A 21,519-nucleotide genomic window follows, 5' to 3' on the forward strand; every position below is an offset into this window, starting at 1 on the left:
TCACCCAAGCTCTCCTTCAAATCTCTCCAAATACCATGAAATAATGACTGTAACCAAATTCTAGAATGGCAGAATCCATAAAAAGGCTGAGTGAAACAATCTTCCAACCCAAGACAATTTGGAAGATCAGCAGGAAGGGTCTGTTGTCCCAGGTGAGAGAGCAGCATTGGCGAGGTCTCATTCCCAAACAAACCAGCCCCAGCCATCCAGGAGAACAGAAAGCAGGGGAGCAGGCCTGGGAGCCACTGAATCAGCAGCAGCAACTACTTCCAGAGCCCTCAGCCCTTGAATGGTAAAAGGTTTAGAAGGAGATTACAGTGGTTTCTTTTTTATCATTGAGGTGACACTCTGTTGCTTTGCCAATACTCAGATCTGAGTCTCAGTCTGTGGCCCCTGTTCTAGGAAGAGGAGCAATAATACATCACAGATTGTTGCTGCATCAGAGAAGGAACTCTTCTCACAGTTTCAGGGCAGAAAGGAGTGCTGGTGGTCAGAACACAGGCCAGTAGTCCTAATCTGTCCTTAGATCATTGAAAACAACTACAAAATCCCTCAAAAGCTTGAGACAGTGTATCTTCCACCTTGGAAACAGAGCCCTACCTTAACAAAGAGTTAATTAAAATCAAGTCATAAGTTGGAAAAATGAGCAAATAACAGAAGGAAAAAACCAACTATAGACAGTTACTTTGGTGATAGAGAAGAGCAAAATATACACTCAGAAGAAGATAACAAAAATCAAAGCTTCTACATCCAAGAAAAATAAGAATTGGACACAAGCTATGGAAGAGCTCAAAAAGGATTTTGAAAATCATGAATAGGAGGTAGAGGAAATTTTTTTTTTTTTAGTTTTTGCTAGGCAATGGGGTTAAGTAGCTTGCCCAAGGCCACACAGCTAGGTAATTATTAAGTATCTGAGGCCAGATTTGAACTCAGGTCCTCCTGACTCCAAGGCCGGTACTCTATCCACTGTGCCACCTCACCACCCCTGGTAGAGGAAAATTTTGAAGAGAAATGAGAGGAACATGGGACAATAATAAAACCAAGTCAGCAGGTTGCTTGCTGAAGGAGATACAAAGAAGTACTGAAGAAAATAACGTCTTAAAAAATCAAATTGGGTCAAATGGTGGGGAAATGGTCCAAAAAAGTGATTGAATGTTTTTTTAAAATTTTATTTATTTAAGGCAATGGGGTTATGTGGCTTGCCCAAGGCCACACAGCTAGGTAATTATTAAGTGTCTGAGATCAGATTTGAACTCAGGTCATCCTGACTCCAGGGCCAGTGCTCTATCCACTGCAACACCTAGATGCCCCCATTGATGTTTTTAAAAGCAGAACTGAGGGGTGGCTTGGTGGCGTAGTGAACAAAGCACAAAACCTGGTCTCAGACACTTAATAATTACCTAGCTGTGTGGCCTTGGGCAAGCCACTTAGCCCCATTTGCCTTGCAAAAAACTTAAAAAAAAAAAAAAGCAGAATTGATACAAAGCTCACTGAAGAAAACAATTCCTTAAAATATATAATGGAGTAAAGGGAAGCTGATGAATTTTGTCTTTTTGGCAAGGCATTGTAACTTCAAGGTCACACAGCTAAGTAAATATTAAACATTTGAGGTCAGATTCAAACTGATTCTAAGGCCAGTACTCTTTCTACTGTACCACCTATCTGTCCCATAACTGATGAATTTATCTCATTTGAAAAACAACTGACTTGGAAAATAGATCCAGGTGAGATAATTTGAAAATTCTTGAACTACTTGAAAGTCATGACTCCAAAAAAAGCCTAGACATTATTTTTCAAGAAATTATAAAGGAAAACTGCCCTGATATTCTAGGAGCAGAGGGTTAAATAGAAATTGAAAGAATTTACCCATCACCTCCTGAAAGAGATCTCAAAATGAAAACTGTCAGGAATATTATAGCCAAATTTCAGAGCTCTCAATTCAAGGAGAAAATATTTCAAGCAACCAGAAAGAAACAATTCAAATACCATAGAGCTACAGTTAGAATAACAAAGGATTTAACAGCTTTTACTTTAAGAGATTATGGAACTTGGAATCTGATATTCCAGAAGACAAAAGAATTGGATTACAACCAAGAATCAACTTCCCAGTAAAACTGAACACACTTAGGAGAAAATATGGATATTCAATAAAATAGGGGAACTTTCAAACTTTCCTAATGAAAAGACCATAAAAAAGTAAATAGGAGAGACACGTCATAAGGGACTTAATGATGTTGAACTGCTTATATTCTGACAGGGAAAATGATACTGACAACTCAAATTAACTCATTTATTACAGCAATTAGAATGAGAATATATAGAGAAGCCACAGGTGGGATTGAATTTGAGAGTGGAAATCAACTCTGAGTAACACTCACTGAGGGAATGAACATATTAATGAGGAAGTGGGAAAAAAATTTTTCAGTACCTCCTGCAGAAATTGTGAACTAATTGTGAGATTTAACTACTTCCTGCAATCTGGGCAAAGAATCCATCTCTATCTAGACTTCACTGGTTGATTTTCCTCTTCATAAACTAGGTCACTCTTTTGCATGAGATCTTTTTAATTGTTAGGGAGAATGCATCCTTGTGGAGGCTGGAACTGTTGTCAATGATCAGAGAGGAGAGATATTCTTTTAGACAGAGACAGACTTCACAAATGGCAGAAATATTTGGAGAAAGAGTACCATATGCCTGTGATTTCCAGTTTGTGTCCCTAGGAACTTCAAGGAATTTCCTTTTGAGTGAGATTAGAATCTTTCTCTTGGTTAAACCAAGACCTGATCTAATTCCCATCTGAAGAACTTTTTCAATTTTGTGTATTTTCTTATATATTCTAATCTGTAAAACACCTCCTCTGATTTTTGTTATTTGCTTGGATAAATTGGTTTCTTCTCTTTTTTTGCTATTTGTAATGGTTTTTTTTGGTAACCAGTATTTGTTGGAAAAGTGGTAAAATAGTGAGTAAAAGCTAAAGGTAACAGTCAGTAGTGGCCAAAGAAGCTACTACATCTGAACCTATGTATTCTTTAGACCAGCAATATTTAGTGGGACAGATATAATACTTAGTGGAGCCAATAGATCTAATACTAATCCTGAATCCTCTCGGAGAATATAGAGTAGAGTGGTTGGCTTTGGGATCCAGCTCCTGCTCTCATAAACAGAGGGCTAACAATATATTTTAAAGAAATATGAGGGGTGGCTAGGTGGTACAGTGAATAGAGCACTGGCCCTGGAGTCAGGAATACCTGAGTTCAAATCTGGCCTCAGACACTTAATAAATTACTTAGCTCTGTGACCTTGGGCAAGCCACTTAACCCCATTGCCTTGCAAAAAAAAAAAAACCCTAAAAAAAAAAAGAAATATGAGCAAAATTTCAGTATAGCTTGTCAATGTCTTTTGGGAACCATATTTACATAACCCATGCAGACATACATAACCTATATGGATAGCCTATACTTTACAAGGACAGAGCTCAGTGAGAAAATATATAATTAGCTTTCCAGATAAATGATTTAAACATGAAGATATACTGCAATATTTCATATTTCATGTTAACATAAAAGTATTAGAAGTAAAGAACAAAGAATAAATCAGTGAAATTTACAGGATACAAGCAAAAATGAACCCTGAAATATAATCATCAAGGTCCTAGAAATTTTGAGAAAATTATATTTAAGTCTTTGAAATGACAAAAGGACAAAATAAATTTCATAAACGTAAAGAATCTGAGTAGCTAATAGGCATGATAGTTAAGTTCTTATATATTTTAAGGACAGCAAATACCATGTCTCTTGGGAATCCTATCTCATTTAAGTATCATTGAAGAAACAAGCATAGTTAACTTTGAACTAGTATGTTAAAAAAAAAAGTATATCTTAGAGAAATAGAGGGATGAGAGAGTGAGGAACGAATTATAGTGTTGTTTTTTAATTAAATTTTATTTTCAATTGAAGGTACATCTTTCCTTTCTACATCCCCACTTTATCCTATCCTTCCCATTGAGAAAATAAGAAAAATATATAAATTTGTCTTATCAAGCAAAATATACATACATATGTATGCACAGTCAAATCAATGCAATTCATATAATGGTTACATTCCAGTAAAGATGTCCCAATAAGCACTCTTGAGTTAATCATCTCTCTTTAGAGGGTGGGTAACATGTTCCCTCAGGAGTCCACTAAAATTGTATTTGATCATTGTAGTAATTAGAATTTCCAAGTCTTTCAAAGTTATTAGTCCTTATGATATTGTTGTTATATGAATTGTCCTCCTTGTTCTGCTCACTTCACTATGTATCAGTTTATTCAAGCCTTCTTAGGTTTCTCTGAAACCAATCTTCTCATTTTTGACTTCACAATATTTTATCACATTCATATGCTATAATTTGTTCAGTCATTCTTCAGTTAATGGACATATCTCTTCTGTTTCCATTTCTTTACCATCATAAAAAGAACTGAAATAAATATAAATATTTTATATAAGGTTCTGCTTCCTTAAATAGTTTCAAAACGAAAACTGACTTTGGAATCAGAATTCCTATGGGCCCATAAGTCTGACTTCTAACTCTGCCTATAGGGCCTTGGACAAATCATTTAATTTCTTTGAGGTTTTTTGGATCTTTTTTTTCTCTTTCTGGGGCTCTATTTTTTGGATATAGATCTCATAATGGTATTGCTGTGTTAAAAGGTATATGCAACTTAATAGCTTTGGGGGCATAAACTAACATCTTTAAATCAGGGTGTCATAGGAAAAAGGTCAGTGAAATTAGGGGGACAGTCAGAACCATTTTTATCTAGAAGATATAAAATATGTGAAAGAGGAGAATAGTGAGCCAGGGTACTGAGCTATATTAGAGAGCTATATGAGAAGTCAATTAGCCTAAGGAGATTGCTTAAAGCAAAAAAAGACAAGGCTTCTAATAGGTGAATACAAAAAAAAAGAAGGGGTATATGATGAAGACAGATACAATAATTTAGGTGTAGAGGGACAGGGCTGATGTCTGGAATTAGATAGTTCCTAGCAGAACAAGTTGCAGATGCTTTGTTTTCATTTGCTTCAAGAGAAATAATAAAATAGCATTTTTCTGGAGAAGAAATAAAAGCTAACAATTAGTTTTGAATTAGTTGAACAAAGAATGGAAAGAGGGAAAGTGGAATAGAAAAGCCATATATGACATTTTATACGTACAAGAATCATGCTTAAAACCAAGCTTTATATTTATATGGAGTTAAAATGAAGAGTTGGAGTAGAGTTTGTTATGTTTAAGATGAATTAAAAAAAACAGAATTGGCAGTTGTTATTTAATCAATCAGCAAATATTTATTTTCTACCTTCTATGTTCCAAGAACTTGCTAAGCTCTTGGGATATAAAGACAGATAATAAAGTAGCCCCACCCTCAAGCAGTTAAACATTCATTTAGTATAGACAACAATACATGTCATTATTATATAAGTTAACAGTAAAAATTATCTACCATTAAGAGAGGCATTCAGGGATTCAATTTAGAGCTATAAGGGATTTCAAAAGGTCATATTCTTTTATAGATGAGGAAAATGAATCTCAAAGAAAGTAAATGATTTGTCCAAGGCCCTACAGACAGAACTAAAGGTAGGATCTGTGGGAGCACAGGAATTCTGATTCCAAAGTCAGTTTTTTTTTTGAAACTATTTAAGGAGGCAGAACCCTATATAAAAACAATTATATTTATTGCAGTTCTTTTTATGGTGGTAAAGAAATGGAAACAGAAGAGGTATCCATTAACTGAAGAATGACTGAACAAGTTATAGCATATGAATGTGATAGAATGTTATTATGAAGTCAAAATGAGAAAATTGGTTTCAGAGAAACCTAGGAAGGCTTGTATAAACTGGTACATAGTGAAGTGAGCAGAACAAGGAGGACAATTCAGTTTTCTTGTTGCTGCTTAAGGAGGAAGAGCCAAGATTGTGCTGTAGGAAGCAACACACTGAGCTTCCCCTCCAAAAAGATCTAGAAAATGAATCATGCTGGGGAAATCCAGAAAAAGTCCTTTATCCAATCCTGATAATCATAGAGAAACAAAGAGGGCTAAAGACACTGAGGATGGGATCAAGTCAGCAATCCTCTCCATGAAGTGCTCCAGGGCCTAGGGAGAGACTGCACCAAAGCAAGAGGAGGTCTCAAATTCATATCAGGCCTCCCATCAGAACTATACTGAGTCAGTATGCAACAGAGATAGGTACAAATTGGCAGTTATTCTGTTGCACATTGCCTAGTTCCAAGACACAAATCCAGGGAAGACTAGGGATTTATTCATGGGGTTGGTATCCTTGGATAGAGAAGATATACAAAGAAAGGAGGAAGTTAAGAAACCAGAAGAAGTAGTTGTCTGGCAAAGATTCCAGGTATTAAAAAGTGTTCTTTTTCAGTATCTAGCTCAGTTTTCAGATGAATAAACAGAGCAGAAATCCCAGACCAGAAGGGAATCTACAATTCTCTGAACCTGCAGAACTTCCCAGCTGACTGAGAATAATTGAATCCAGCAGCAGTTAATTCTTGTTCTTACCCAAACTCAGACCAGAAACTTGCAGTTCTTAGACCAGGGGAATAGCAGTCAATCTTTGCCCTGGATCATATCACTTGGGGAGCAGTGAAAACTTAGAGGTCCCTATCCTCAGATCCTGAAGCAACACAACACTAAGTATCCCAAGAAAGTAGCATAAAATCAATCCAGACTTTTCTTCCAGAGTTTTCTCAAAGTCTAGCCCTAACTTCAGGTCTAAAGTTAGAAGAAAAACTGAAAAAATAAGGAAAAACACAAGAATTCCATCATGAAAAGTCATTATGGTAGCAGGGATACTCAAGTCACAAACCCCAAAACATCCAAAAGAAAAAATACAACCTAGGGATAAATTCAATTAGAATTCTAGGAGGAAATAAACAAGAATTTTTAAAGAGTTATCTTTCCAAAGTAGAGAGAGACCCTTGGACAGTGGACTGGACAGTGGACTGATGATGGAGAAATATTAGGGAAATATTTGCCTAACTTTTTTCTCTAATATTAAGGAACTATTTGTTATTTGTGCTAGTCTGGCATTTTTTTTTTGGTCCTCTGACTTCATCCCCATTATTCATTCTAAACCTCTTCTAAAATGTAAATTCACTAAGATAATTGGAAGTAACCTCAGACCCTTCTCCATACCCATCTTCTACTTGTCTGGCATGTCCTTGACCCCTTCCCTTGACTCTTCCCTGAACTAGAGGTAGGCTAGTTTCCCTATAAACTTTCTGCTCACTCTCTTCTCCATGCTGAATACATGTTGATCCCAGCCCAGCTATCATCCCATTGTTGCTCCCCTTCCTCTCTTCCCCCTCTTAACTGTCCTTGATATTCTCGCCAACCCACTATCTTCACCTTACTGCCTCTCTAAAGAACTCTGTGAATTAACTTGTAACATTTTTGCAGTTAACTTTTTTAACTTGTGAATTAAAATTTGACTTTTTCTTACCCTACTGAATTAGAAGAGCCTTGTGATTTCTTCACTGATAAACATGAGAATGAATGAGTAAACAAATAAACAAACATCCCACTGATCCTTGCAAGCCCCCCCCTCTAGCAGTCCTCCTGGCTATACTGTGAAGGGAGGCAGTTCAGAACTCAGCAGCAACAATGGTGTAGCTCAGGACTCAAACTCTGAGCAGTTCTGTCCCTTTGAATCACAGAGCTTTCTGGTTGGACTGAGAGAGGCAGAGGATAAGCAGAACTCTACACTTAGACATACTTAAATCCATATCAGAAGCTCAGACCAAAAAATAAACCTTTACTCTAGGCCAGAGTACCAACAGTTTACATGTCCCAGGCTTTCCTTCTTCCTTCCTCCTGCTGTTACTTCCTCCCTCTCTCATTATCAGGGCTTTCCCTCAGTGTCATACTTTTACCTTCGGGTACTCTGAGCACTCTACCCAAAAGATTATCATTGATCATTGAATCCAGGTAAAATATCTTAGGGTTTAAGCAGCCCCAATCACTCTGGTTTTCATTGATTGATCAATAATAAAGCCTAGGCCAGCTCCACTTAGTCTTTGTTTGGGTCCTGACTGAATGAATGGAAATAACAATTGTTTCTATTTTGTCTAGCAACCCTGAGGGTCTAATCCTCACAGATGGTTTTTTCTTTTTCTTTTTTATTATATAAATATTCTAGTAGTTTCTACCTATTTTTTGGTAAGGTTTTGAATTTTACACTCCACCCCACCCTCTCTTCCCTCCCTCTCCCTTCCCAAGAAGGGAATCTGATAATCTTTACCTTGTTTCCATGCTGTACATTGATCAAAATTGAAAGTGTTGAGAGAGGAAAAAGTAAAATATTAGAGATAACACAATTATGTAGTACATAAGACATTTTTTTTTTAAATTGAAGGTAATAATCTTTGGTCTTTGTTTAAACTCCATAGTTCTATCTCTAGACATAGATGGTATTTTTCCGTCATAGATACCCTAAAATTGTCCCTGATTATTACACTGAAGGAATAAGCAAGTCCATTAAGGTTGATCATCACCCCCATGTTGCTGTTAGTGTATAATGTTCTTCTGGTTCTGCTCATCTTGATCCTCAGCATCAATTCATGCAAGTCTTTCCAGACTTTTCTGAAATCCCATCACTCCTACTTTCTAATAGAACAATAGTGTTCTATAACACACATATACCTCAGTTTGTTCAGCCATCCCTCAATTGATGGACATCCCCTGAATTTCCAGTTCTTTGCCACCACAAACAGAGCTACTATGAATATTTTTGTACAAGTGATGTTGCTCTTTTTCATGATTTCTTCAGAGTATAGACCCAGTAGTGGTATTGTTGGATCAAAGGGTATGCACATTTTTATTGCCTTTTGGGAATAATTCCAAATTGCTCTCCAGAAAGGTTAAATCAGTTCACAGCTCCACCAACAAAGCATTAATGTCCCAGATTTCCTACATCTCTTCCAACACTGATCATTGTCCTTTCTGGTCACATTGGCCAGTCTGAGAGGTGTGAGGTGGTATCTCAGAGATGCTTTAATTTGCATTTCTCTAATCAATAATGATTTAGAGCAATTTTTCATATGACCATGGATCGCTTTGATTTCCTCATCTGAAAATTGCCTTTGCATATCCTTTGACCATTTGTTGTTGGGGAATGGCTTGTTTTATTTTTTATATTTTAAAAATGAGTCCTTTATCAGAAACACTAATCGTAAAAGTTGTTTCCTAATTTACTACATTTCTTTTGATCTTGGTTACAGTGGTTTGTTTGTGCAAAAGCTTCTTAATTTAATGTAATCAAAATTATCCAGTTTGTTTTTAATGATGGTCTCTATCTTCCTTGATCATAAACTGCTTCCCTTTCCATAGATCTGACAGGTAAACTGTTCTTTGTTCTCCTAGTTTGCTTTTAATATTGTCTTTTATGTTTAAATCCTGCACTCATTTTGATCTTATCTTGGTATAGATGTTGATTTAAGCTAAGTTTCTGCCATACTAACTTTCAATTTTCCCAACAGAGTTTATTGAAGAGTAGAAGCTAGACTCTTTTGGTTTATCAAATCCCAGATTACTACAATCATTTCTTGCTGTCTCTTTTGCACCTGGTCTATTCTACTGATCCACCACTCTATTTCTCAGTCAGTACTAGACAGTTTTGATGATTGATGCTTTATAATATAATTTTAGATCTGACAAGTTTATGCTGCCTTCTTTTGCAATTTTTTTCATTAAATCCATTAATATTCTTTACTTTTTGTTTCTCCATATGAATTTAGTTCAATTTTTTTCTAGCTCATTAAAGTAGTTTTTTGGAAGTTTGATTGGTAAGGCACTAAATAAGTAGTTTAATTTAGATAGAATTGTCATTTTTATTATATTAGCTGGCCCTATCCTTGAGCAGTTGATATTTGCCCAGTTATTTAAATCTGATTTTATTTGTGTGAAAAGTGTTTTATAGTTGTTTTCATATAGTTTCTGAGTCTGCCTTGGCAAGTAGACTCCCAAGTATTTTATATTATCTGGTTACTTTAAATTGAATTTTGCTTTCTAGCTCTTGCTGCTGAATTTTGCTAGTACTATGTAGAAACGCTGAAGATTTATGTGGGTTTATTTTATATCCTGCGACTTTGCTAAGGTTGCTAGTTGTTTCTAGTAGTTTTTTGGGGGTTTTTTGAGTGATAATTTGGTTTATTTATTTTTATATTATTACAATAATCTTGTTGTGAGAGTAAACAAAAACCCCCACCCCTCCACCCAAAAAAAGATAGAGAAACATCAAGAATAATAACAGAGGGAAAAAAATGTACTTCAGATTTCTAAGGCTCTGTGTCTGGGATGAGTTGCCTTCTTTAACATAAGTCCTCCAGAGAAGTTGCTTCAAAATTTTTCCCAGAGTTGCTATTACTAGCTGTCTTTCTCTCCACTCTATTCCTCCTCACTCTCATTTATTCTATTTATCTATAAATAGATCTATAAATTTATCTATAAATAGATATCTATTTATTCTATTTATTCATTTATTCTATTCTCTCTCTCCTTTCACCCTGTCCCTGTTCAAAAGTGTGTTGTATCTAAGTAACCTCTCCCATGATCTTCCCTCTCTTCTATTACCTACTTCCTTCTACTCTCCCCCCATTCTCCCTTATCCCATCACTTTCCTCTCATTTTTCTCTAAGGTAAAATAGATTTCTATACCCTATTAAGTGTCTATGTTATTTCCTCTCTGAGCCATTTCTGATGAGAATGAAGTCTCACTCATTCCCCTCCCCCATTGCACTCCATTACAAAAGCTTTTTCTTGATTCTTTTATGTGGAATATCTTAGCCTCTTCTTCCTCTCCTTTCCTTCCTCCCAGTACTTTCCTTTATCACCCATTCACTCCATCTTTATTCCATATTTTATCTTATATGTAACTCCCTCCTGTATATATGCTCCTTCTACCTGCTGTTATAAATGAGAAAGTTCATAGGAGTTTTCAGTATCTTCTTCCCATGCAGGAATACAAATAGTTCAATATTATTAGTTCCTATTTCTAGTAGTATTTTAGGTGATTTTTTAGAGTTCTCTAGGTATACCATCATGTCATCTGCAAAGAGTAAGTTTTGTTCCTTCCCAATTCTGTTTCCTTCAATTTCTTTTCCTTTTCTTATTGCTGAAGCTAACATTTCTAACACAATATTGAATAGTAATGGTGATAAACAGGCATCCTTGTTTTACCCCTGATCTTATTGGGAATGCCTCTAGCTTATTCCCATTGCATATGATGCTTGTTGATGGTTTCAGATAGGTACTGCTTATCATTCTAAGGAACAGTCCATTTATTCCTATGCTCTCTAGTGTTTTTAGTAGGAATGGGTGCTGATTTTGTCAAAGGTTTTTTCAGCATCTATTGATATAATCTTTGATTTCTGTTAAGCTTGTTATTGATACAGTCAATTATACTGACAGTTTTCCTAATATTGAACCAACCTGTATTCCTGGAATAAATCCTTCTTGGTCATAGTATATTGTCCTAGTGATAACTTGCTGTTATCACTTTGCAAAGATTTTATTTAAATTTTTTTGCATTCATATTCTATAATTATCTCTCTCTGTTTTAACTCTTCCTGGTTTAGGTATCAGCACCATATTGGTATCATAGGAGTTAGGCAGAGTTCTGTCTTCACCTACTTTTCCAAAGAGTTTATATAGCCTTGGAACCAATTGTTCCTTAAATGTTTGATAGAATTCACTTGTGAATTCTAGCCTTGGAGATTTTTCCTTAGGGAGTTCAATAATGGCTTGTTGAATTTCTTTTTCTGAGATAGGGTTATTTAGGTATTTAATTTCCTCTTCATATAACCTGGACAACTTATATTTTTATGAATATTCATCCATTTCACTTAGATTATCAAATTTATTGGCATACAGTTGGGCAAAATGGTTCTGATTTATTACTTTAATTTCCCCCTTATTGGTGGTAAGTTCACCTTTTTCATTTGTGATACTAGTAATTTCTTCTTTCTTTTTTAAATCAAGTTAACCAAAGGTTTATCTATTTTATTGATTTTTTTCATAAAACCAATTCTTGGTTTTATTTATTAGTTCAATAGTTTTCTTGCTTTCAATTTTATTAAATTTTCCTTTAATTTTTGGAATTTCTAATTTGTATTTAATGGGGGAGGGTTAATTTGTTCTTTTCCTAATTTTTAGTTGCATGCTTTGTTCATTGATTAACTCTTTATTTGTTCTATTCATTCCCTAATAACTGCCTTGGCTTCTCATCAGTTTTGGTATGTTGTTTCATTATTGTCATTATCTAGGATGAAATTTTTAATTTTATCTATAATTTGGTGTTTGATCCACTCGTTCTTTAAAATGAGGTTATTTAGTTTCCAATTAGTTTTAGGTCTATGTCTCCATGGCCCATTATTGCATTTGATTTTTTATTGCATTATGGTCTGAGAAGGAAGTATTCACTATTTCTGCCTTTCTGCATTTGATTATGAAGTTTTTTATGCCCTAGTACATGATAAATTTTTGTGTAGATGCCATGTACTACAGAAAAAAAAGTATATTCCTTTCTATCCCCATTCAGTTTTCTTCAAAAGTCTATCATGTCTAGGTTTTCTAACATTCTATTTACCTCCTTAACTTCCTTCTTGTTATTTTATGGTCAGATTTGTTTAATTCTGAGAGAGGTCTCCCACCAGTAAAGTTTTGCTGTCTATGTCTTCCTGTTCATATTCCAACTACTCTTCTAAAAATTTGTATGCTATGCCATTTGGTACATACATATTTGGTACTGAAATTGATTCATTGTCTATGGTATCTTTTAGGAGGATATAGTTTCCTTCCTTATCCTTATCTTGACTGAATGAATGAAAATAGCAATTGTTTCCATTTTGACTAGAAACCCTGAGGATCTTACCCTCCCAGATGGATTTCTTTTTCCATGACAAAGCAAAAGAGACCATTATTTGCTTCATTTCTTTCCTACCTGCTTTTGTCATTGAAGGGACATTATTTCAGTCAAAATGAGATGTGATAAAGACAAGGTCTTCCACTGCATGCAAGGCCCTCTCCAGTCTTCTGGTCCTATACCTTGCCACTGGACTCAGATGACTCTGGAGGACAAAATTGGACTGGTGACTTTGCACAGCACCCCCTTAGTTAAATCCACTTGCATGTCATCGTATCATCTTTCTGATGTATCACCTTTCTTTCAAGAACAAAAGACAAATAACTGCAACTTATACCTCACACTGTTATTGTGTCACTAAACATCCATTGTGTTTGCTGCTACATGCTAATGTTTTCCTACTGATTATCATGGCTTTGCTGTTTTTGGACTTAATAGCCCTGGTTTTTTCTACTCTCAATTGGTCACCTTACTAAATCTAAGTGAAATGGATGAATATTTACAAAAATATAAGTTGTCCAGGTTAAATGAAGAGGAAATGAAATACCTAAATAACCCTATCTCAGAAAAAAGAAATTCCACAAGCCATTATTGAACTCACTACATAATGCTTCTCTTCATACCATCAGCCACTACTTACTTCAGCCTGGAATTATATTTACTTTGTTTAAAAAAACAACATTTTGTGTGTCTACATAGTGTTTCCCATGTCAGAAATTAATCCTTTTGAGGGCAAGTATTGTTTTATTTTGTCTTTATATCCTCAGAACTTATATTTAATAAATAAATGCCTATTGATTGACTGTTCTCTATCTGCTTAGCCTACATTCCTGACAATTATGTAGATTCATCAGGAGCAAATGCTAATAGCTTTGTTTTTTATATTTTGGCAGTGAAAAATCTCACAATCTCCCTAAACTACAACCCATAAATTCACTTAGAAGGCCTGATTCCAAAATACCAATTGTTAAAGATATGTACCATTCTCCTTATCTCCTAGTGATACCTCTAAGAAATAATGTCTTTTTCCCAGTTCCCTCTCTCTCAGTCTAAAATATCATGCATAAAATAGTCTCAGGCTATGTCAGAATCATAGTTAGTAGTTCGTTCATCTAGCTATGCTGTGAAATATAAATATATAAAAATAAATTTTGTATATTTAAAATATATATGTATGTATATATACATATTTTATATATTTAATATATATATATATGATTGGAACATGAATCATATTCCAGAGTGTAGGAAGCAAGAAGGCTTGGGCTAACTATACTTAATGGAGCTGGCAACATAACATTATTAGCTTATATTAATCCTTTAGTTCACTATGATGCCCAAATCTTTTTCAAAGCAGCATTTTTCTAACTATGCCTCCCTCATTTTATACATGTAAATTTGGTTTTCTTTACCTATATGCAAGACTTTACATTTATTTCTATTAAATTTAATATTATTATATGCTATAACTTATCAAACTCTCATGAGATGATCCTTTGTGTTAGCTATCCCTCCTCGTTTGCATCATCCACAAATTTGATAAATTTGCCTTTATTCTTGTCATTGATAAAATGTTAAATAGCACAGGACCAAGCAACAGAACCCTAGGATACTTCACTGGATAGTGGATTACCAACTATTCTTTGAATTCTTCCTACCACTTCTGAAACTACATGATTTTACTATTGGCTAATCCATAGTTCTTTTCAAGAATTATATAAGATAATTAACCCTATTTTAGAAAAAGAAATTGAACCAAAAGGCATTGATGAGCTTCCTAAGAAAAAATTCCTAGTGTTTGGGAGAATTTGATGTTGCTGCCCTAAAGATTGAGAACTCTTGAAAGTGAAAAACTCATGGTAGCCCTGGAGTTAGCTGAAGCTCTGGAATTTTATTTCACAAGCAAAATTCACAGATTAAAACATTTTTCCTAGAGAGACTACAAGGGATTTAAGGACAGGGTGAATAACAAAGATCCAGGATAGGTGCCTGAGGGAAAGACTGAAAAGGAAGTAGTCAGAAGAGCAGACTGGCCTGAGACTTGAGTGAATCTTACAGGGGAGTTTAGGCCAGACTTTTATGATCTTGCTCACTCCCTGAGCATAGAAAAGTCAAGAGAATGTGGGCAGAAAAGGAAATCCAGCCCCAGCTAGATCAAGTAAAAGCTGGAAACTGGAGGGTGGGTGAGGTTGTTCTTATCTTGGTGAATTTACATTTAACAATGGAGTTACACTGAACAATTGGAAGCAATTTACATCTGATTAGGACCCATGCATCCTCTCAGACAGGGCAAATAACATTTTTTTAATATTTTTTTTTTGTTAGGTTTTTGCAAGGCAATGGGGTTAAGTGGCTTGCCCAAGGCCACACAGCTAGGTAATTATTAAGTGTCTGAGGTCAAATTTGAACTCAGGTACTCCAGGGCCGTGCTCTATCCACTGTACTACCTAGCCATCCCCCATTTTCTTAATATTAAAAACTAGACAAATATTTCTCCTTCTACTTATTCCTCACTCAGACAATTCTTGGGGACCCTGAATTCTTTCAAGGATTAGGGTGTAGTTCTCTTCTTCTGGAACCTCTTCAGAGTTGAAGGGGGCATTGATCTAGCCCTTCCTGTCATTATGACTGGGACAAAATCTTCTAAATGTTGTACACTGCATCCACCTCTATTAGAGATGCATACCTCCTAGCCTGGAGAAACAAACCTCAGAAACAAAACCAAAGAGGAACAATCAACAGGCCCAACAAAAGAAAAACCAGGAGGTCTATAGAAAACAAAAATCATACTCTATGATCCTAGACCAATACCATAATACTTTCATAAGAACATAGATTCCAATATAACACAGACTTATTAATAGTTATCACATTAAAATGAGTTGTAACCAAAAGATCAGGAATGATATAAACAAATACATTAGATAATCATTTTAGAACTACACATGTCCAATAAATAAATTGCATTAAATTTTTCTGTTTACATTTTTGTTTTGTCCAGAATGAACAAAAACCTCTAGCTGAAGAACAAATCTTTTTTAAAGCAGTTTTAAAATAGAACAAGGGTCATTATCCTTATATAAGTAGCAATGCTGATAATTCTTTTCCTTAAAGAAACTGAGGTGATAAAGAATCACATACTAGTGTTACAATTCTTTAAAAAGTCAAGACTTGTTGATTGTTAAGGATTTAGAGGATAGAGATCCAATGGTTCACTTTTATCCTTAATTAATGAGCAGTAATTTGTAGTGATTGTAGTAATTGTAATTGTAGTAATTTACCATAAAGAACATACAAGAACATGTTCCCTTATATATTTAGATCTCCTTCATAGGCAGAGGTCATAAAGACAATTCTGAGACTGAGATCTTTCTCTCACAGGCCCCACTACCTGCATTATTAGGCTGTAGGACTAATGGCTTCATTGGCATATTGTTGTCTTTCTTTATGTCAAATATGCCAATTAATAATATATGGATATACGTAATTTAGTAATTTCCTATAATCAGAACTTCAGGTGGCTTGTGCACTAAGGAACCAAGAGTGTACCATGCTTTAATTATGATCAATATCAGCAAAGAGATCCAGAGATAAGTAATAACTAATTCTATCAATCACTGCTCATTTACCTAAGGACTGTGCTATAAATGAAACATAAATAGAACTTGGGATATAAAAATACAATAATCCTAATTCACATTTAGAACTGGATTTTTTATAAAAACAACTTATTACAACAAACCTATTTAGTTATTAACCATGCTTAAAATAGATAAATAGTAATCACTGCTTTCAGAATTTTTTCAAACCATTAGAACATCTTAGATGACTTTAAATTTTCAATATGTGTTACTAATTCAAAATGATAACAAAATAATAGCAAGAAAACATGAATTATTAGATTTTACAAAACAATATCTTCATTATAATATTATGCATATGTTTACAGATCTTGTTTGGAAATTTCAGGGATGCCAGAGAGGGGACAAGGCCTTTGATACTTCCCTTTATTATCTTTATAAAGTAATCAATTACTAATTTCAGCCTTCAACATTATTACAATAACTCCAAATAGCTTATATTTTCACAAAAGATCAAATAGATTAATTTTCCTCAACTTTATCTTATTTTCAAACAACAGATATTGAGCAAGTTCCTCTAGTCGTGTGTATTCCCTTTCATAAACATGTGGTAGAAGAAAAAGTTTCACAAATTTGGAGGGCCAAAAAGACCTTGAGAAATTGTTGACAATGTATTCTGTAGCTTTCTACAATTCACATAGCAAAACTTTACAATTTTGATGGTAAAGGTCTAAGACATTAGATGAATATTCACTTTCCATAACTTCATCCAAGAGAATACTCAAAATCCCAGAGTCTCATTATCAATATTAGGTTAACATTATAACAAATTAGCTTACAGATGAGAATATTTCACAAAGTTATTCATCACAAAGCTTCCAAGCACCCATATTTTCAAATGTAAAGACAGGACTCAGCTTTTTTTTTTTTTTAAGCTGGCCAGAGCTAGGAACAGCTCAGCTAATGATTGAGCTGAACTTTAAATGTCTGTTCTGTTTTTCTGTTTTGTTTTTGTTTTGCTGCTAGCAAGGTGTGATTTGCTTTAAAAAACTTTCTACAGATATTCATTTCCAACCCTTTTTCTAGTTTCAATCTGATAATAATAACAACTTGGTTCTTAAGGGGAAATATTATCTTTGCAACTTCTAACTGAAGCCAAATTGCTTATGATATTAAAACTCTAGCAAGGAGCTAGGCCTTGATATCTTAAAATGATGACATCCTAATTCAGATGATAATTTGTTATTGATTACTTATTAATTTAATTTGATCTTTTTAAAACAATTAAATCCAAAACCCAATTTAAAAAAAGGAGTAATAAACATTTCAGAACTTTAATTTCATTCAGTCTACCCCAAACAGGAACACAATCTATGTGCATACTCCCAGAAATATTCCATTACTTTGTTTTGAGTTATATTCATGGACCCATGATCATAGACACAATTCTCATTAGAATAAATATTACACATTTGTTCACTTGTGTAATGAGATTTTGGGGACACTGGCCAGCCCACTAAACCACAAGAAAGCTAGTGACCTTTTCTCAGCTCTCCAGTTCAATGGAGAGAAGGAAGGGGCCACTGAGAACTACACAGAGATCTTTGATTTAAAATATATACTTAAACATACACATACATAAACACACAGATATTTATATAATTATTTTTGAATCACACTAATTAAGACTTATCAGAAAAAATAATTTTAGGGTCAATGATAATTTCATGAAGAATCTCATATTGTATATTAATATTTTAAACAGTCAAGCAGTAATTAAAATTCCTTGATATAGTTAAATGCATTCTTAAATTACCTTTCACAGATCAAACCCAGTTATAGCAAATACTTATGTGCTTCACATTTTAAAATATTTGGTGTTAGCATTTAGCTTTTACACCATTTCTTATTAGCACAAAACTTAGTTGAGTTTGAATCTGGATTCCCCAGTCCCAGAAAGAGTCCGTAAGTCCCATATAACTTTTCATTTATTTTCAAAATAAAGTTAGAAAATTTCCAAATCAGATTTTACTCTTCCTTCCAATTGGTGACAAGTTGTTAATCCATAGAAATTCTCTTGGACATTCCCAGGTTTAGGTCAGATTCCCCCCCCCCCCCCCCCATTCCCCAAGGGCAGGGCTCTTCTCTAACTCGAAATCCTAGACAAATGGGCAGACAAATGGACCCTAGTGATAGGAGATGGGGTGGAGCACTACATGTAGGCCGAGAGAGGCTGTACCCCCAACCTAGGGAGAAAGTATGAGGCATTCCCTCAGACAGCCATTGGACTAGAGCATGTTTGAGGAATTTAGCTGACACAATGTAGTAATGCAACCAGGCCTCTGCAACTGGGGCAAGGATCAGCAGCTTCTGGGCCCTGGGGCATGAACTCCTCCCCTCTTCCCCCCTTTCAGGAGAGGGGACTACGTAAAGAGAAGGGGAGAGTTTTACAGAAAGGTTCCATTTCTCCTCGGAGAGAAAGAAAAAAGGAGGGAGTAGGAAACACAAAGACTTGACAAGAACATGGCTGAGACTCTGTCCTCAAAGCCATAGTCATTGGATTAACATAATCCATGGTGCCCAGAATTCAAGATTCCAAGGCACTGAATGCCATAGATTAGCACTTGTTGCTTCAAAAAGGGGAGAGACTAGGAATCAAACCAACTCCTTAAAAGGACCCAGATTTATTAAAAGGCCTCCTTAGCTTACTATGCAAAGTCTGCCAATCTTTCTAGCGGACAATGATATTGCTTGGTATTTTAGCCTGGAAAACTTTGTCACTGGATACACAGTGATTCCTAGAGGGTCTGAGCAAAAGCCGCATAAACTGGGGTGCTTTCAATCAACCCCCTACAAACTCAACAAATTGCATCTGAACCTTGGGGGGCGGGAATCTAAGCAAGAGTTGCACACAACTGGTCACTCTCCACAAAAGTAGGGGTTCCTGTTACAGTCAACTCCTCCTGAGCCATGCCCCAATACCTGTTATTGTCTCCAGTCATCCCTCACAAACTCACTCAACAGCACACTGCTTCTCCCACGATTATTCCCGGGAATGAGAGAAGGGTAAAGAAGGTTTGGGCTAAAAATCCAATCTGGTTTTGATATAAGAAAGATGACCTGGCTCAGGGATGTCTCACCTCCTAGAAGTCTGAGCAAGTCCAGGGTCAGATTCATATCGCTTCGTGGTTGCCAAAATGTTGTGGGAGAACTTGGTGATACTGTCCTAAAGACTGAGAACTCTTGAAAGTGAAAAACTCATGGGAACCCTGGAATTGGAAAAAGTTAAGGATTTTTATTTCACAAGTCTGCAAAGTTCGCAGATTAAAACTTTTTTCCTGGAGAGACAAGCAACTTGAGGACAGGGTGAATAACAAAAGTCTAGGTGAGGTGCCTGAGGAAAAAGAGTGAACAGGAAACAGTCAGAAGAGCTGGCTGGGTTGAGACTTGAGTGAATCCCACTCCAATAGGGACGTTCAGGCCAGACTTTTATAGTCTTGCCCACTCCCTGGGCATAGAAAAGTCAGGAGAATATAGGTAGAAGAGGAAATCCGCCCCCCCCCCCCCCAATGTGACTGAAGTCAGGTAAAGACTGGAAGCTGGAGGAGGTGGAGGTTCATCAACTGAGATTATTTTTATCTTGGCAAATTTACATTTAACAATGGAATTACACTGAGCAATAGGAGCCAATTTATATTTGAATAGGACCTCAGATGGGGCAAAAAACATTTTTTTTTTGCTCAGAGAAGTCTTTATATTTTTTTGTTTGCTTGTTGTTTTTTTTTTAGGTTTTTGCTAGGCAAATTGGGTTAAGTGGCTTGCCCAAGGTCACACAGCTAGGTAACTATTAAGTGTCTGAGACCGGATTTGAACCCAGGTACTCCTGACTCCAGGGCCGGTGCTCTATCCACTGCATCACCTAGCTGCCCCTATCGTGCCACTTAGCCGCCCCTCAAAAAAATTTTCTTAATATTAAAACTAGACATATCTTTCTTCTCCTGTACTAGAACTATCAAACATTTGAACAATTAATTCCAATACTACATTTGGAAAAATGGGCAAAGGTGGACCTATCAAATTCTTTTTATGACAGAAAAATATAGTGCTGATTCCTAAACCAGGAAGAGCAGAGACAGAGAAAACTAAAGAACAATTTCTCCAATCAGTATTGATGCAAAAATTTAAATACTAGCTAAGAGGTTACAGCAATATATCACAAAGATCATATGTTATGTACATTAAGATTTCTACCAGGAATGCAAGGTTTGTTCAATATTAGGGAAAGTATCAGCATAATTGATCATATCAATAACAAAACCAATAGAAATCATATAATATATTTTAAAAAAAGATTTTGACAATGTACAAAACTTATTCCCATTAAAAACTCTAGAACTTTGCTTAAAATGATAAGTAGTATTTATCCAAAACTCATAGTAAGTATTATCTATAATGGGGATAACCTAGAAGCATTCCTAGAAATATCAGGGTGAATCAAGGATGTCTATTATCACCCTTATTATTCAGTCTTATACTATAAATGCTAGCTAGAGCAATAGGAGGAAGAAAAGAGATTGAAGAAATTAGAATCAGCAGTACCAAAACAAAACTATCAGTTTCCTGATTATATGATGGTATACTTGGAGGATCCTAGAGTATCAACTAAAAATTATTTGAAGAAACTAACAATTTTAGTAAAGATAAGTATATAAAATAAAACCTCATAAATCATCATCCTTTATATTACCAACAAAATATGTTGAAAAAGATGAAAGAGAAATTTCATTTAAAACAACTATAGGTGGGGCGGCTAGGTGGCACAGTGGATAGAGCACCGGCCCTGGAGTCAGGAGTACCTGGGTTCAAATCCGGTCTCAGACACTTAATAATTACCTAGCTGTGTGGCTTTGGGCAAGCCACTTAACCCCATTTGCCTTGCAAAAAAATAAATAAATAAAATAACTATAGGCAATCTAAAATCATTGGGAGACATGATACCATTTATCCTTATCTCCTGCATAAAACA

At 35.3% G+C, this 21,519-nt stretch overlaps 1 protein-coding gene across 4 annotated transcripts in view; it reads left to right on the forward strand.

Moving 5' to 3' along the window:
• LOC141495671 (phospholipid-transporting ATPase ABCA3-like) overlaps positions 1 to 21,519 on the forward strand; it is a 249,062-nt gene that overhangs the window by 69,097 nt on the left and 158,446 nt on the right. The gene's annotated exons all lie outside the window — the stretch shown is intronic.

This window comes from Macrotis lagotis, chromosome 8 (genome assembly GCF_037893015.1).
Source record: "Macrotis lagotis isolate mMagLag1 chromosome 8, bilby.v1.9.chrom.fasta, whole genome shotgun sequence".
NCBI lineage: Eukaryota > Metazoa > Chordata > Mammalia > Peramelemorphia > Peramelidae > Macrotis > Macrotis lagotis.